General features: G+C 40.1%; 1 long non-coding RNA gene across 1 annotated transcript; it reads right to left on the bottom strand.

The window, feature by feature from the left end:
- Positions 1 to 3,140: 3,140 nt before the first annotated feature.
- Positions 3,141 to 5,643, bottom strand: LOC310634041. The gene is made up of 3 exons (XR_014491140.1): positions 5,380 to 5,643; positions 5,112 to 5,180; positions 3,141 to 3,251 (listed from the first exon to the last, which is right to left on the bottom strand). It is a non-coding gene; the product is annotated as an uncharacterized lncRNA (long non-coding RNA).
- Positions 5,644 to 5,983: the final 340 nt, after the last annotated feature.

Genomic DNA, 5,983 nt, shown 5'->3' with positions numbered 1-5,983 from the left:
CTTTGCATTTAAAAATAAGTGTTAGGAGAAGTCTTTTTTCTGCCCTGCTACAAATCCTATTCCAGTGGCATTTTCTCCTTTAGCCTATCTATATCCTTGGTGGCAAGGTCAAATAAACTTCTGGATTTTACAAGAGAAAAATTAATTATCTAGGAGAAAAATTAACCAACAAAAAACAACGCGGAAAAAAGAATGATAAACTTGTCCACCGTCTCTTTGCTTATTCACCTCGCTATTTTCTGAATAGATATGAACTCCAGAATTTTATTTATCAAAACTGTGTTTATGTATTTTTGTAAACATTATTATTGTTGGTAATCTGGAACATGGCCCCTAAAACTAAATTAGCACCTGCTGATCTCTTTGACCATTACTATCAAACCAGAGAATATATTGCAAAATCAGTTGGTAAGGGGAAAGGGAGGGAGACGACAATGCAAATTCACGAGAACAAATATCTTGGACCTTTCAGAAATTGTGTCCTAGAAAATTATAAGACATTACGCGACACTGATTAAAATGATTTTCCCTCAAATTACTCTTCCATCAACAGCCAAGCGATGAGTCACATCCAAGGTCAGGCTCTCTCACTCTTTGGCAATTTAAGCTTCATACTCTTGGATGAGATCCAGCTATGCTAACGTCAGAAACCGAAGGAAAAATACCTTGCTAATTTGACAATGGAAGTAAAAACGAGCTTCAAACACTCTATGAAATAAGCCACTTTTCTGAATGTGTGATAGAGTAGGACATTATTAAAGCATTGCTTTATAAAGCAAAATAAATCCAGCAGTGATGGAACCATTAGAAATCAAAACATCTTTCCTAGATATGGCAAAGGTGTGTGTGTGTGTGTGTGTGTGTGTGTGTGTGTGTGTGTGTGTGTGTGTACAGGAGTGAAATAGCTAAATTATATTTATCACAGTATGAAATTTAATCTGGTATCTTCCTTTCATTAGAAAAGTGATCAACAGTAGCAGAAAATGGAGTATCAAAGCGACTAGAGAACATGTTTCTCAGCCCATGGGAGATGTCTTATATTAGATTGCTTTGCTTATATGTATATAAATGCATGCAGAAAAGAAGAGATAAGGTAAAGGTAAAGGTTCCCCCGTGCATGCATGCTAGTCGTTTCCAACTCTAGGGGCCGGTGCTCATCTCCATTTCAAAGCCGAAGAGCCAGCGCTTGTCCGAGGATGTCTCCATGGTCATGTAGCCGGCATGACTAGACGCCAAAGGCGCACGGAACGCTGTTACCTTCCCACCGTCGTGGTCCCTATTTTTCTACTTGCATTTTTACGTGCTTTTGAACTGCTAGGTTGGCAGAAGCTGGGACGAGTAACAGGCGCTCACTCTGTTACACGGCACTTGGGATTCGACCCGCCAAACTGCCAACCTTCTGATCGACAAGCTCAGCATCCTAACCCACTGAGCCACCAGGGATGTTTCACCATTTGGTTTTTTAAATGCTTCTGTTCTGTAAATAGATTTGTATGGATTTTTTTTAAAAAAAGCACAACAAATGTAAGAATTACATTATATAATATTGTATCATCTGGCATAATTTTGTCAAATTGGACAAGTAATTCTAACAATCACCACAAATTCATACTTAGAATTATACTCCAAGATTGCACCCCATGTGTTTGTATTTCAGATCCAATTAGATCCATGTTTTTGCTGCTGCTGCTACTCTGAATTCTGATTTTCTATGAATTCCCCTTGGTTTGCTCAATAGTAACAATATCTTCATACTTTCAAATGTTCTAAGTAGGGCTGTGATTGTGTGACATGGACCACAGGTTTGTGAGAAATTGGACCACAGGATTCTCCAATAGTTAAAATGGGATATATTTTTCTATAGATGAAAGGGCAAAGTTAAAAAGATGGCTACAAGGAAGAAATGAATAAAAACAGGGAACAGTGTACCAAGACAAATTCAGGGGGGGGGGGGATTTTTATAGTCCTAGCTAATAACACTGTGGTTATTTCTACCTAATGACTAATAATTTTTTGTAACATCATCCAACTGTTATTGAACTAAAGTACAATAAATTTTTGTTTGCAACAATAGTAATGGAATGAGTCTAGAACAGTGTTTGTTCTCAACTCATTCCATCACTACCAACATCAGTGTGCCTGGCTGAGGAATTCTGGTAGTTGAAGTCCATGAGTCATAAAAGGGCCAACTTTGAAGACCCCTGATCAACATGATGGCTGGGGAATTCTAGGAGTTGACGTCTACACAAAATCACTAAGATTTTTTTTAAAAAAAAATCCTCTAGAAGATGCTATACATTGCTGGAAAATATCCTGTCAGATAAATTTTGCTATAATTAGAACTATGCAAAAATCTGAATTCAATGACAAAAGATAATAGTAGTAGTATTGATGATGGTGGTGGAAGGGACTTGGAGGTCTTTTGGTCCAGATGATTTGGACTATTTGAGGGGGGAAGGCATCAGATCACATCTGTTGGTAGCTCCTTAAGAAGGTACCCACACATGTGCATTCCCTCACATACCCCAAGTCACATTTCCACCATCAAATCTAGATCACAGCCATATATCCTGGTTTGAAGCACAGAGCAATTACATTTTGCAAGCGCAAGAAACATCCTACGTAAGCTAAATTCGAAAATCAAATCACCCTTAGCCCCATTATAAAACCTCTTTTAAATTCCACCCAAAGTTTAAATGACACTCTCAAAAGTGAGGAAAACCTGTGTGATATAGTAGCAAAGATTTTTGGCCCACACAATACAAGTTCTTACACAACCATGAACCCCACTGGATGACCTGGCTTGTTATCACTCATCTCAATCTATATCAGAACAAGCTTGCTGTGAAGATGAAATGATGGAACATATTTGAAGGTACAGAAGAGGAATATAGATGTAATAGAGCAAAATTCAAATTTCACAGGAACCTTTGGATAAGCTTTGAAGAAACACTGCTGCTGGCTCTGACCCTTAACATGTTCCCCAGGGGACGAAAAACACCCTTTCCAATTTGTGATGTAAAGCACCACCTCCAGTGCTAATAGATAAATGCCAAGAGATATTCCAAGATTGGATTGAGTGATGTCATTTCCTCAGGCAATCAATTTGGGTTCTCACAAAAAAAGGTACATTTTCAAAGCACTATTTATTGCAGAATGGTGACTGCTTTACTCCCAAGGAGAAGAGAAGGTGCTGGGTGTATTTTCCGTCTTGCAGGAGGTTGGCTGGCCTTTGAAACTTTGCATCTTGACTTGGAGAGAGAAGAGAGAAGAAAGGGACAGGTTTTATTTCTCTGTCCCAGACAGCAAATAGCTAGAACCCCGGTAGAAAACCCACAAACACTTCAGTCCTCACAATGGCTGTTTCAGAATAAGCAATACTATGGCTGTTTCGAGAAGTTCCCTTCTCCAGGAATGGACAATTAATTTTCCCAAAGGGCAGCATGAGAAATTGGGACTGTAAAGATCTTAGGCCTGCACAGACACACATACATAAATTTGGGGGTGGGGGTGGGGGGAAAGTATTTGCCTTCAAAATAAAAGCAATCTACAAGGGCCAGACAGCAACAGCCAAAGTTGTGCCTCATGAGCTGAAAAATAGCCACCTATGTCAACAGTCCCCAACCTTTTTGGCATTAGGGACCGGTTTCATGGAAGACAATTTTTTCATGGACTGATGGGGGCGGGGGATGTTTTTGCATGTAGCCTAGATCCCACACATAGGCAGATGAAGCTTTGCTCAGTCGCCATTGCTCACTTCCAACTGCGTGGCCCGGTATCTGTCTATAGCCTGGGGGTTCAGGGACCCTCGATCGATATGACATGATTTGTTTTCTTTTCCCTCATTTCCTTCCAGATGATTTTGTTTTGTTGATTTTTGATGCTGATGGGAGGGGGGAAAAACCCTCTTGTTGTTTGGATTTGTTGTCATTGTTAAGCACACAGAGGCTCACAAGCTCATCATGTTTGCAATATAAATTGATAGCTGTGGCCAGAGAGTTTTTAGGAAAGCAGCATTGGCTATTATTTCCAGTTTGCCCTGCTGACTCTTTCGTCACAGGAATAATATAGGACCCCACATACTGATAATGGCTTTTTAATAAGCAGATTTTGTAGGACTGGCTGCCAGGAGACAATGGCATTTTTTGCAGAATCCATTTATAATACACCGTCCCATTTTACAACTGAAGGGAAACAAAAGTAGTTTCTATTTATAGGGTTAGGTGAAAGGAGAGAGAAACAAAGAATATATGCTGGCATGGCCAAGTAAGTGAATTAAGAACCGTGTTGTGATGAGAGATAGGAATTGCTCTACAAGCATCATTACTCCTATTTATTGAATAGCCTCCTAGTTATAAAAGCAAAAAAAATCAATATTAATGGCCAGAACACACCTTTGGAATAACCTGAACAGTTCTTCTTAATGAAACTGTATCCCTGTTTTTTTTCCCCAATCAAGGAATTAGTTTTCTGTTCTAGTGAGTTAATCATGTGATGGACAAAAAGTATTAGCGGTTGTAGGTTTGATTCTGTTTTGCAAGATCAAATCTGGGTCAGTCTCTGGGACCAAAATTTATTCTTCTGAGCTTTTAGACTCATGCTGGAGTTTGCACATTCAGGAAACCTGGTCTCTACTGGAATACGTGCTTTGGGCTATTATGTGAGTCGTATTTATGCGGTACCTTCCTAGTGGCTGATTGGTGGAAATAACTGAAGCCTGGGAAACGAGCCCCTTGTCAGCTAACAGAAGTGCTGATTTACCACCAGTTTATCAAGTACTTAGGAGCCGAGGGCTGGGCAGCACAAGGAAACAATAGCCAATCGCCAGCCATCAACACACCAATCCACCAATAGGAAAGTGCCACATAAATATGACTCACAGGACAGCCCAAAGCACGTATCCTAGTAGAGAGAAGTTCCCTGAAGATGGGCTCCAGCACGAATCTGAAACCTCAGAAGATTAAATCTCTGGTCCTGGTGACCAGACCAGATTCAATCTTGCAACTTTATCCTGGGACACACATATTTGCCTTCATTCATGGTTCTGTTTTGCTTGGAAATCCATTTCAATGTCATAGTTAGAATGCTAGACGAAGAATCAAATCCATTACCTTAGTGTAGCAAGACATTCATAATTGAAGAAGTGATATGCAGCCATGGTTATGCCCAGTGCTTTTTTTCTAAAATAAAAAAAGGTGCTGTAACTCAGAGGTGCTGTCACTGGGAGCGATGCCGGTGTCTTGCTACGGCGTTGCTGCCTGTCCTTTGCACCCCCGCCCCTGTAACTCGGAGCCACATGCCGTGGGGATTCCCCTCCCCACAGCTGTGGGAATTCTCCTCCCCACAGTTGCCACGCCGCTGCCCGTGCTGAGCCCCCACCTGAAGCTGCTCCAAACCCTGACCCAAAGCTGTGTTCCTCGTGGCAGTGGTCTCCGGCGCCAAACAGCCTCTTTCCAACCGCATCCAGAAAAATTTGTAACAAACATTGGAATTCTCAAGGCCATGTTTGGTATTTCCCAGCAATCTGTTACTGGAAGGAAAAAGCAATCCCTGCTGTGTTACTGATCCCAGAGAAGCATTTGCATGTAAGCAGGTATCCTTAGGGTGCCATAGTTATGGATGAGAAATATTGGTTGCAAAGTTGGCATTTCTGGATGTAATACAGATATTTTGGACTTATTTTTGTTTCTTTGCATGTTTGATATTTTTAAAAAGGCATATGCTACGAACTACGCTTATGCACATATGTAACATCTTTTGCTAGGATAGATGACCACTGCTTGTCCATAATGTGAAAAGTGAAAGATTGTGACTAAACAAAATTTTAATGTATAGATAATACCACCAGAAATTATTTTAGCCTTTTTAATAAATGTTATTGATGTTAACCTCACCATGGAAAACTTCATATATTGTTATGTATATACTAGGTTAATTATTTAAAGACTGAAGTGCAACATAACTAGATTCTAAATAATCTATT

This window comes from Vipera ursinii, assembly GCF_947247035.1.
Source record: "Vipera ursinii genome assembly, chromosome: 2".
NCBI classification, from domain to species: domain Eukaryota; kingdom Metazoa; phylum Chordata; class Lepidosauria; order Squamata; family Viperidae; genus Vipera; species Vipera ursinii.
The sequence above is the reverse complement of the archived record's forward strand: the minus strand, read 5'-3'. Positions and strand labels throughout refer to the sequence as shown.